Source organism: Danio rerio, chromosome 6 (assembly GCF_052040795.2).
Source record: "Danio rerio strain M-AB ecotype USA chromosome 6, GRCz13ab, whole genome shotgun sequence".
NCBI lineage: Eukaryota > Metazoa > Chordata > Actinopteri > Cypriniformes > Danionidae > Danio > Danio rerio.
This window is the reverse complement of record NC_141026.1, coordinates 18,827,061-18,840,106: the sequence shown is the minus strand read 5'-3', so window position 1 is coordinate 18,840,106 and position 13,046 is coordinate 18,827,061. Positions and strand designations below refer to the sequence as shown.

The window sequence follows — 13,046 nt, the reverse complement described above, 5'->3', positions numbered from 1 at the left end:
TTCAACATTTTTGTATGTAATGACTCAAGTAATGAAATGAGGACTATTAGTTTTTAAATGGAATGACTTTTCAGTATTCACAAGTTTAGTTTATTTTGACTGACATGACATAAGCGAATAATAATTTTATAAACAGCAGAGAATTGTATGAAAGCAATTGATACATGTCCAAAAGCATTCACAATTTGTTGGAAGGAATGAGAAACTGCTACTATGATGTGCACAAATTACTAATAGTTTTGAGAAATGCATTAACTGTTGTGCAAATGTAAATAGTGTTGTGAGAAATGCACCAAAGCCACTAAGAAAAACTGTAATATGTTGAATCATTTTGGGTTTTGGAGATAACTGGCAATGTTCTAGTGCCCGGCTACACATGTGTCATCAATATCTGCACACCGCTATAAGAATAACGTTAAATCTGGCTAATAATAAAGGATAATTCAAGCTTATTATTCAAAAAAATGATATATTTATTTATTTATTAAAAGCAACATGATTCTCTCCAGCTCATGGCTTTGTTAATACTGAATAGGTTTGAACTGCTGTGATTAGCCCGATTTCAAATCCTGGATTTCAATCATGTCTGTTATGATCAGGGAGGCTGCAATTTGTGTTCAAGATGGCGAGGTGCAAGATTCTATCTTTAAACGGCTCACATTACCAGATAATCTGCGCTGAGAACCGATCAAAGTCCTCGACAAGATTTCATCTCCGATTCTCAGGAGGTCAAAATAAATTGGATTACAACTTCTGTAGTCTGAGCTCAGCTTTAGATAGATAGATGTATTCTCTGCGGCAGGCGTTTCATTTTCAGGTAATGGACACACAACAGACAGAAGAAGGAAACTCACAAGAGCATCAGTGGAGATTTGTCTAAGGAACGCTGGAAAACATTTAGTGCACTGCAGGAGTTCAGCAAGCATGTAGAGCTCTGTTAGTCGTGTCTTTGTCTTTTACAGTCTGGAGTGCAGCTTGTGGAGAAATATAGGAATCACACACCTCAGCAATGACTGGACACTGATGGTCAGGAGTGTCCTTTAAAAACAGGTGGATAGGTGCATGGCATGAATGTCCTTCCAAGAGGAAGAGGGTAGTGGTAGACATGGATTGTTAGCTAGATGTCTTCTCTGTGGCTGTTATTTATTGTAGGTAATGGACATACAGCAGGGAGAAGACAGAGACTCACAAGAGCATCAGTGGAGATTTTTTTTTTAATTGCCGGAGAACCGCATGTGCATTGCAGGAGCTCAGCCATCAGTTAGGGCTCTGTTGGTGCTGTCTTAGTCTTTTGCAGATTGGAGTGAAGCAGAAGGAGGAGAGTCACAAGGCAACAGTTGAGATATATCTGAAGAGCACTGGAGAAAACTTTGTTTATTGCTGAAGATCAGCAGCATGTAGAGTTTTGTTAGTCTTGTTTTTGTCTTGTATGTCAGATTACACTGGGGCATGAGGAGAAACGGGACTCACACCTCAGCAATGACTAGAAACTGATGGTCTGGTTAGTCATTTTACTGAATAGATAGGTGGATAAATGAATGAAAAATAGATGTCCTTCCAAGAGGAAGGGGGTGGTGGTGGGCTTAGATAGTTAGCTAGATGTCTCGTCTTTGGCAGGTGTTCAAGTAATTGACACACATCAGGCAGAAGAAGGAAACTCACAAGAGCATCAGTGGAGATTTATCTGAAGAACACTGGAGATTATCTTGTGCATTGCTGGAGTTCAGCAACATGTAGAGCTTTGTTAGTCGTGTCTTTGTCTTTACAGACTGGAGTGCAGCATGTGGAGTAAAATAGGAATCACACACCTCAGCAATGACTGGACACTGATGGCTAGAGGTTAAGTGTTTCCTTAATGGATGGATGAATTGAAAAATAGATGTCCTTCCAAAAGGAAGGGGGTGGAGGTGGGCATAGATTGTTAGATGTCTTCTCTGTGGCAGTTATTTAAATTGTACACTGTTAACCCTTGATGTAGATTATGCGGTAAATAACTCTAAAATAGCCAGTGTTCTGCTGTAATGAATGGAAACAGTATTTTACTGTAAAACCAGCAGGATTTGTATGTGTTGTGATTGGAAGTGACACAAACAACTGAAGGTAAGATCTAAATGCAGGTTTATTCGAAGGTCAGGCAAGCAATGGTCAAAACAGGTATGAACAGGTATGTGAGGGCAAATCCAGAGTCGTAATCGAGGTACAGGCAAAAGGTCGAAAGGCTGGCGGCTAAACAGGATAACGAGGATACTAAGCTAGATTAAGACACGGAAAAACAAGACAGGAAGAAACGCGTAGAATTGTCACCAAACAGTAAACAAGACTCTGCAACCTGAATGAGTGTGTGTGCTGCTTAAATACTGTGTGAAATATCAGTCTGTGACAAGTTTCAGCTGGTGATGTAATCAGAAAGATGAATGACCAGGCGTGCGTGTTTGGAAGAAGTGCATGTATGAAAATGTAGTCCTGGAGAATGCGGAAGTTGAGTTCATGATGATAGAGGAAACCAGCGATCTCCAGAGAATGATCGCTGGTTATCGTAACATAGCCCCCCCTCTAAAGAGCGGCTTCCAGACGCTCCAAATACAGTTCAGGCGGGAGGTGGAGCAGAGGCGGAACAGGGGGAGGGATGGAGGGCCAGGACCATGCAGCTGGAGCGTACCTGGGGCGTGAAGCTGAGGCAGGCCTGGAGCGTGGAGTTGCTGAAGGCCTGGAGCGTGGAGCTGCGGAAGACCCGGAGAAGGGAGCTGCGGAGGACCTGGAGCGTGGAACTGCGGAAGACCCGGAGAGTGGAGTTGCGGAGGGCCTGGAGCGTGAAGCTGCGGAAGACCTGGAGAGTAGAGCTGTCGTGGTCCTGGATCGTTTGACAATGGAGGACCAGGAGCGTGGAGCTGTGGAAGACCCGGAGAGTGGAGTTGCGGAGGGCCTGGAGCGTGGAGCTGCGGAAGACCCGGAGAGTGGAGCTGTCGTGGTCCTGAATCGTTTGACAATTGAAGACCTGGAGCGTGGAGCTGGCTGCGTCTCCAGCTGTGGCGCTGACTGCGGCGTCGACTCTGGCTGCGGCGTCGACTCTGGCTGCGGCGTCGACTCTGGCAGCGGCGCTGGCAGCTCCGGCGGTGGCAGTGACTCTGGCAGCTCTAGAGGATCTGGCAGCACTGGACGGTCTGGCAGCACTGGAGGTTCTGGCAGCACTGGAGGTTCTGGCAGCTCTGGAAGGTCTGGCAGCTCTGGAGGGACTGGCAGCTCTGGCAGCACTGGAGGGTCTGGCAGCACTGGAGGTAGCCTTTCAGGGACATGAACAGATTCAGGACAGGAAGCCATCTTGTGAGCTGGCATACTGGAAGCGGCCATCTTGTGAGCTGGAGGACTGGATGCGGCCATTTTGTGAGCTGGATGTGCGGTGGTGGAATGATCAGCAAGCCCCGGTGTTATCTGGTCTTGCTGTACACTGCCCCTCCCCAAAAAACATTTAGGAGTTTGAAATTAGGTCATTACTTTATGTAGCCATTACAGGTAGTAACTGTGGTAATAAATGGTAAATTACTGTCTCATCTACTCTGATGCTTTATGTGGATATTTATAGAGTTGCATTTATTTTAAGACAGAAAACAATGGTTTAGGCATTAACACACACATACACTGGCTGTCCGTCTTATTCTAAACACAAATGTGTTGTCCTTTAAGGGAGCCACAGGTGTTTGATTTGTTTACTTCTGAGTGTGCTCTATTCTCTGTCTGTCAGTTCAGATGCAGAGTCTGATGTGTTTTAAGCTCTAAATAAGAATCTACAATGAGTGTAAAGGAGTAAATGTGTTCAAATATTTTGAGGGTTTCTTAAATAAAGTCTTTGTGTTAAATCCAATTGTTGTTATCCTGAACTGTGCACTTGAAAGCTACATCGTTAGCTAGTTAGCATCTCCTCACACTTCTTACATGACTTTCATTGAAGTATATGTATTAATTGGACAACTCATCTTTAATGGTTTTGCCATAATGTACAGATGCAAACAGTGTAATGTGCCTTTCTGGAACTAAGCAGATTTTATACCCATTAAAATCCTTCAATTTGAATCTCCTCAGTTAGATAACGTGCACAGAAATCCTCACAGGGAATCATAACAGATGATCTATACTGTACAGCCATCCACACACAGACCTCCACTGTCAGGTCCCAAGTTGTGAATTTGATGCTGAGAGTTTTTCAGAGATGTTTCCACCTGTCGGTTCATATTAGCGACAATAGAAAAGTTTGTTGTCTTGAGCTTTTTTTAAGTAAATAATAATAAAAGATATTTGGATCCTTGGTGTTGCCGACTTTTGTTTTTACCATTATATTAAGATTAATCAAGTCAATCAATGCCACACTAGAGCTTATTCAAAGGCAAGTATTATCTATGGACAAGATACATTTGAAGGCAAAATTATTCAGCCTCTTTTGAAATTTCAATTATTTTCTAAAATATAAGTGATGTTAAACAGCGCAAGGAAATTGTCACAGTATTTCTTATAACTTTGTTTACTTTTCTTATAATTAACCTGACTTGCCTAGTTTAACCTAGTTAAGCCTTTAAATTGTATTTTAAGCTGAATATTAGTATATTTGAATATCTTGCAAATTAACTAGTAAAAATGTGTTTGTTTTTTAAATCTTTCCGTTAAACAGCACTTGCATTCATTTTTGCAGAGGCTAAATGAATTTGACTGGAGAACTGAACAAATTAAGTTTTTTAATTATTATTATTATATGTGTGATTGAGATAAATGTTGCCAGTTGCTTTGACAATGTGCTTTATACCATCAGTGTTGGGGAAAGATACTTTTAAAAGTAATGCAATACAATATTGAGTTACTCCCCCAAAAAAGTAACATTATAATGTAAAGCTGTATTACTTATACTTTATGGAAAATATTGTATGTTACCTTTCAGCTTTATTTGTACAGCGCTTTTACAATGTAGATTGTGTCAAAGCAGCTTCACATAAATAATCATAGTAACAGTTATAGTGTTTCTGCTGGGAGAAAACTATTATTAATATTACTATTATTTATTTATTTATTTTTTAATTCAACAATAAATGTTTTAAAAGAGAATTAATTAAACTAAGAAGTAACTCAAATACTCCTTAATTTGTTAAAGTAATGTGTTACTTGTTACTTAGAAAAGTCATATTATTTCATAACTTGTGTTACTTGTAATGCGTTACCCCCAACACTGTAACCATCGATGTCAAACTCAGTTCCTGGAGTTCCCCCCCTACTTCAACACACAAGTCCTACTGTATATACACTGCATGTGTTGTTCATTATTGAACCTTTTTGTTTCATTGTGAATAGAAAATGTCTTCATACCTGCTGATTTGTTTAATTTTGTCAGACATTTTCTGTTGTTTGTTTGTTTGCTGCCAAAACAATAAAATACATTTGTCTGAAGAATTGATTTGCTTTTTATTTTTCATAACAGTTCAGAAAACTGATTAATTTGAGTTAAACTACAATAACTACTGTATATATGATTTACCATTAATGTGTGTGCAGTAGCGATTATGCTGTGAGTACAGAACTACAGTACAGTAATTAACTGTAAGCAGTTTCCAGTTAGTTTCCGCTACTGCTCTGTTACAGTGACTAACACTGTTGCCAGTATTCTACTGTAAAAAAAAAAAGTCAAACCTGGTAAGATCTAATACATTTATTACAGTATTTATTATTTGTTAACATTAGTTAATGTAAATAAAGTTTCATTGTTAATTCACGTGAACTCACAGGACATTAACTAATATTAACAATTTAATTTAATATTACATTAATAATAAAACAGCCCAGACCTGGCAATGGTCATGCAAGCAGACTAGCTTTTCTCACACTGAAGCAAATATATGCATAAACACACTCCTCAAAGATCTCTTTTTTTAAATGAATATTTGAATAAATGAATGCTTTATTTTAATATATTTGTGCATAAACATTAGATCAGTCAATATCAAAGTCAAAACTGTAAACAAAAAACTTCAAAAAAAATCTTAAGATCACATTTAAAAAATGAGTTCACCCAAATGGTTCACGCCACTGGTACTTCACAGCTACTGTGGGGTCACCCATTGTGGAGAGGTCTCAGCTGAGATGCCCAACCAAGACAAACCACCTGATTCTGGACAGCAGAAGATTGAGCAGAAGCAGCAGAAGAAGATGTTGCCTGAATGACTGGAAGAAACTTCAAAATGACCGGAGTTACAGATGGACCAAGCTACTGTAAACTCTTCTCTGGAATAAATATAACACACACACACACATAGAATAACACGAAATAAATCTAGCAGACATTAAGAATGAAATATTTATAAGTCAAATATTTATTAATAACCTTCATTTAAAGAATATTTTAATAATAATAAAATAAAAAAACATTTTCAGTGTCTTGAAATGGCAGAGTCTACTTTCACTAAAACACATTGAAATGAAAGGATTATTTCATCAAACATGTAAAACTTACGATCCTGAGGAAAAATAAAAAGAAGTGACCACTATAAAGTTATTGGTTATCCTGAATTAAATTAAAGCAAATTATTGAGAAAATTCCATGTTTAATGTTATAAAATTGACTCGAAAAAGTGAAAGATTTTCAATTCATCATTGTGTTAAATGTGAAAAGAAGCAAGTAAACACACAAAATAATCTACAATAGAAAGAAATTGATTTAAATGGCACAAAATGTGTAAATGATGACAAGTTTATTTTATATGTGTGAAAACAATTCAGCTTATTGTACTTTACTGCATTTATGAAAAAAAGATGTTTTAAAATAAGAAAATAAGAATCTTCAAAATAAGAATCTAAAACTTCCAGTAGGTGGTGGTAAATACACACACTTACATACCTTTAACTACACATGACATTTTACTCCACCTTACATATTACTCACCCGGATATATATAATTGTATAAGGGTCATTCTCACTATAAAGTGCCTTCGAGACATCAAAATGATAAAACTAAATTGTTTGAGAGTTTTGATTTAACCACAGTTGTTGTATTAATTAGAACTTAGACTGTAAGAAATGAATGTTGGTCAAGCTCCTGCCCTTTTTACAAATAATCTGCAAGTAGAAAAACAGTAAACAAACCTCACATTGTGTCAACCCTCACGTCCAGCAGTGAGCCAGTGCATCTGTGCTGAGCGGAGCAGTGGCCGGTCTTGGGTGAAGCAAACAGGTAAACCTGAGTTTCTCCAAAACACCCCCATATCAGCTGGAGTACTTTAGGGTGAAGTTGGCACTTTCCTGGGAGTGTGAGCTGCATGATATTCCTTGGTGCTTGCCACTGACATCCCTGAGACATGCAACAAAAACCTAAAATTAATAACAGAATTTAACATGAACCTGTTTATAATAAGAACAATTAAGAACAATCAGTAAATAAAAGTGAATAAAGAGTTAAATGTGAATTAGAGTTTTATAACAGATTTGGACAGTTGCACAGTTTAACCAAGCTTAATGTTGTGTTCAATGTTCTCTGTATTTCTCAGTTCTCCTGCATTTGTTCTGTTAATAGGTGTGGATGCCAGTTCACAGGCCAGTACTCATGAACTTTGAGAGACAGTTTTTGGGGAAACTGTATCAAAGATAGGGGTGTAACGATACACTCAAGTCCTGACGATGCACTGAGGTCTTATGAAGCAAAGGAATCTCTCTCTGTGCAACAAAGTGAACATTATTTACAAATGTATCATCTGTAATATCTCTGTGGTAAACAAACGTGTGATTTCACGGCCATGAAACAGCATTATCAGCGTAATACAGGAAAACAGAATTGACCTTTTTGGGTGAAATATACCTTATACAATAAGTCGAGTACTGCAAAAAAAAAACAAGTTCAGTATTGCAAGTCCTATCGTTTACACAAGCGATGCACATCAGCACATTTATATTTCACAGTTTCACATTATGATGTATCGTTATACCCCTAATCAAAGAAGAATGTAAAGAACACGCCTTGAACTCATTTTAATCTGTCTACTTTATATTTTCAGCTAATAGGCTGTATAATTGGACGTCAGGGCACCAAAATTAATGAAATCCGTCAGATGTCTGGGGCTCAGATCAAAATTGCTAATGCCATGGAGGGGTCATCAGACCACCAGATCACCATTACTGGAACACCTGCCAACATCAGCCTGGCACAGTATCTTATAAACGCCAGGTGAGATTCAAAGCAAGTAACAGAATAAATGCTAAACACAGATGTGAATAAAATGTATTTAATATATATATATATATATATATATATATATATATATATATATATATATATATATATATATATATATATATATATATATATATTTTTTTTTTTTTTTTTTTTTAATACTGTAATCAAACGTAAAGGAATGCAAAAGTTTAAAGAAAAGTGTTATAGATACCAAGGCTGAATTTAATTGATGAATAAATAAAGTAAAATTACAACAATCTTTTATTATTACAGATTTATTTTTAAAGCTAAAGCTCACTTTTTAATGATCCTCACTAAACCAATGTTTCTATCTTGTCTTCAAAATTAATTCTATACTGATTGTTTTCAGGAAAATTATTATTATCTGTAGTAGTAGTAGTAGTAGTAGTGTTATTAGTAGTAAACATAGCAGTAGTGGCAGCAGCAGTTTTTATTTTTTTTCTTAGCAGTGTGGTTGAATTTGGTGGTGGTCAGTATTGCCAAGATAACATTTTTATTTTTTTGAAAATGCAGTTGCAGGAAAGAATAATTCTTAATTAAATCTAGTTTAGAATTATAGCACAGAAACTTAGCATGCTGAATGTCTAGCGGTTATTACTCTTATTTATTTCAAACTAATTGTTTTATTCATATTATACAGTATATTCAAATGTATTTAAGTTATCATACATGTAATGTGAGCAATAAATTGTATGAAAATATGCTTCATTTTAAATTTGTAAGTGGCGAAACGGGCAGTCATAAATGTTGTGATTTTGAGAAAATAAAATCTCATTTTAATTACGCTGTAAAAAGCAATTAGTTGACTATAAAAAGGTAAGTTAAGTCAACTTAATAGGTCCTCATATTTTTAAGTGAAGTCAATTGGTCACTTTTAAGGCAGCGGTTTTGATCTCTTCATTAAAGTAACTAATCGCTTTTTATAAGAAACAAAATGATGTTTTACATTTGAAGGTGACATTTATTCTTTTTTCGATTATATATTTTTATTTCGCTTTTTCAACAATTAACAATACAGAACATCAAAACAAAACAGCAAACAAACTAAATTAAAGCATACACCGTATATTAAATAAATGAGTAAAATTAAATTAAATAAATCAATAAAAAGGGAGGAGATACAGCATAAGCTAGTAGAAACAAAACATTTTGTCAAATCAAATCAAGTGGTACTGTTTTAATGTAGTTCAAAAATGGATTCCAAATCTTTTTAAATACTTCATCCTTTCCTCTCAAAGAATATGTGATCTTCTCCAATGGTATACAGTTGCAAACTTCTGAGATCCACAGTCCAGTTGGTACATAAATGTCTGTTTTCTATTTTAAAGCAGTGCATTTTTTAGCTATCGTCAGCAACATTTCGGTAAGTTTAATAGCATAATTATGCTGGAGGTTAGAATTTGTGTAATTACCCAATAAACTTATCTCTGGATCCAATGGAAAATCAATTGCATGAATCTGTGATATAATATTACATACTTGTACCCACAATACTTTCACTTTAGGGCACAGCCATGTAGAATGCAAAAATGTAGCTTCTTCTATACCACATCTGAAGCAGAAAGGAGAAATACTGTTTTTAAATTTGTGTAATCCGGATGGAGTATAATAAAGCTGGTGTAAGAAATTAAACTGGATTAGTCTAAATCTGGAATTCAAAGTTGAGGTTACCCCATCTCTACATAGCTGACCCCACAGGTCATTTTCTAGTGTTATCCCCAAATCCTGTTCCCATCTAGTTTTAGACTTATCTGGGTCAGTCAAAGGTTGTCTAAGCATCAAAGCATCATATATTCTAGAAACTGTTTTATGTAATGGTTTATCAGAGAAAACAAGTTCCTCCATAGCAGTTAAATTGGGTATCTTGGGATATTTTTTTAATTTGACCCTTAATAGTATATTAGTGGGACAGTCCTCTTTCATCTCAAATGTCTCCATATTAAGCCATGACGGGTAGGGGGTTTCAGCGGACATCTGTGCCAGATACCTGGATTGGGCTGCCCAATAATACATCTTAAAATTGGGGAGTCTAAGTCCTCCTTTGCTGTAGTCTAAAGCCAGTTTGTCAAGACCAACCCTTGGGGTTTTCCGATAGCAAATAAATGATCTCACTAGTGAATTATGAGAAGTCAAAAAGGATTTAGGTATTGATATTGGAAGAATGAAATACATATAAGAACCTGGGCAAAACATTCATTTTAACTGCATTAATTCTACCAGACAATGTGAGTGGTAAATCCATCCAATTTGTTAAGTCTCTGCCAGTTTTTTCTAAAAGATTAGCCAAATTAAATTTATAGAGATTTTTTAGGTTGCCGTCTACATGTATACCCAAATACTTAATGCCAGCAGGTGAGCATTTAAAAGAAAAGGTATTTAATGAAGTATAATCAAAACCTGATAATGGCAAAATTTCACTTTTATCAATGTTAACTTTATATCCAGAAAAAGTACTATATGACTGTAATACATTCTGTGAATTAGATAGGGAGTCTACAGGGTCAGTAAGAAACAAAAGAATATCATCGGCGAACAAAGATATTTTTTGTATTTCAGGGCCAGTTTTAAAGCCTTTTATGTTGGGGACACATCTAATAGCCTCAGCTAGAGGTTCAATCGCAAGGGCAAAGAGAGCTGGGCTGATGGGGCAACCTTGTCTACATCCTCTATACAAAGGTATTGAAGAAGAAATAATACCATTTGTAATAATTTTAGCTTTTGGGGATTTATAAAGTGATTGAATTAGCTCTATGTATACAGTTCCAAATCCAAATTTTTTTAGTACTTCAAATAAGTATGACCACTCAAAAGCCTTTTCGGCATCGAGAGAGGCGACTATCCCTGGTATATGTTTTTCTTTAGCAGTGTGAATAATGTTAAAAACTCTCCTCAGATTATTTGCGCCTAATCTCCCAACTACAAAACCAGTTTGATCTGGATTAATCAATTGAGGAAGTCGAGTTTCTAATCTTTTAGCTACCATTTTAGTGACTATTTTATAATCTACATTGAGGAGTGAGATTGGTCTGTAGGAGGCACAGTTATTTGGATCCTTGTCTTTTTTGAGTATTACTGAAATTATAGCATTTGAAAAGGAGTCTGGAAAACTTTTTTCCACCTTAGCCTGATTAAGAACTTCCATTAAATATGGCACAAGCAAATCTTTAAACTCTTTATAGAATTCTAATGGAAAACCATCTTCACCTCTTGATTTATTATTAGACAATAGATTAATAGCTTCAATCAGTTCAGAAGTAGAAAAAGGCTGATCCAGACTAGATCTGTCTTCCTCTGAGAGATATGGTAAATGGACTGAGGAGAGAAAAGCTTTCATTTGTAATGATCTATACATGATTGAGAGGTATATAATTCTGTGAAATATTGCTTAAATACATCATTAATTTCTACCGGGTTTCATGTTTCCTTGTTACCAGTTTTAATAACATTTATTGTTCGTTTCTGTTCCTCTCATTTTAATTGCCAGGCCAAGACATTCTAAGCTTTCTCACCGAGTTCGTAATAACGTTGATTAGAGTAAATAATAGCTTTCTCTGCTTGGTAGGTGTTCAATTTATTGTATTCAATCTTTTTGTTTAGTAATTCTTTATAAATATCCTTTGTTTGCGACTTGTGGTACAATTTTTCAAGTACTAGTTTTTCAACTTCTAAAGTACTTAATTTGGATTTTTTGTTTTTTAACAGCCCCTTAATGTAGGAAACTTTTTGACCTCTAAGATAAGCTTTTAAAGTGTCCCATAATATAAAACTATTGGAGCATGAGGGTTTATTTGTTGCAGTAAAAATATCAATTTGTTCCCTTATGAATTTATGAAATTCAGGTTGTTTAAAAAGAGTAGGGTTTAGTCTCCACCTGTAAGTTCCTTTTGTTTTTTCTGGAATGGACAGTGACATTACAAGGGGAGAATGATCACTCAGTAATCGAGGGAGATATTCAACATCTAGCACTCTGTATAGAAGTTGAGAGGGCAACAAGAAATAATCTATACGAGTGTGTGTATTATGGGGATGCGAATAAAAAGAGTAGTCTCTTTCCACTAAATTCAGATCTTTCATAAATGTTGTAGTAGATTTAGCTGCTTTAGAAAGGGGCACTGGTGTCGTTGAAGATCTTTCTAGTATATTGTCTAAAACAAAATTAAAATCTCCACCTACCAGGAGTTGACATTTATTCTTGATTTATTCTTTGTAACACAGTTTGTTTCATTCAGCGCATGATATTCTTTGGTCTGAAAATGGTTGTTGATTACAAACCAGATGATAGTCAGTGTTTAATGATTTATTTCAGCCTTCAGAAGGGCCTGATTGTTTAATCTTTGACATTTTTACTTGGCTCGACTTCATTGATGTTGACTGTGCTTCAAGTAATTGTAATAGTTCATAAAGCAATGTACTTTGTTTACATCTTTGTTTATTACCGTGATGTGCTGCAGTGACTTGGATCTGAAAGTGTGACGGTGTCACATTCGTCCAGACATACTTAAGAAAGATTAATTTAATTATTTAAGAACTGACCCTTTTGGGCAACGCAACTGTGATTAAAGTAAAGCAGCAAGTAACAGAAGCTGATTTGAATGTAATGTTGTGACTTTTTAACAAGTCATTTGCTGTTAAATTTGAATAATAATAAATAATAAATATACTCAAGTTCTTTTTTTTCCAAACTTGGTTTTAATAGATAGTGACTACATTGTGAGTTCTATTGTATCTCTGCTGTATTTGCTCAATGTTACAGTACTCTGTTCAGAATGTTTATTATTTATATCACAGAAATGGGATTCATTCAAACGTAATGTATTATGTATG

The 13,046-nt window shown here is 35.8% G+C and overlaps 2 protein-coding genes across 2 annotated transcripts in view; both read right to left on the bottom strand.

Moving 5' to 3' along the window:
• The window catches only part of LOC147843474 (uncharacterized), a 388,615-nt gene extending 382,622 nt beyond the window's left edge, over window positions 1-5,993 (bottom strand). The window contains exon 1 of the mRNA XM_087257013.1: window positions 5,860-5,993. The gene's annotated coding sequence lies outside the window, so the exon portion shown is untranslated. The remainder of the gene's footprint in view (window positions 1-5,859) is intronic.
• Window positions 1-13,046, bottom strand: part of LOC137488043 (serine/threonine-protein kinase pim-3-like) — a 74,078-nt gene that overhangs the window by 56,080 nt on the left and 4,952 nt on the right. The gene's annotated exons all lie outside the window — the stretch shown is intronic.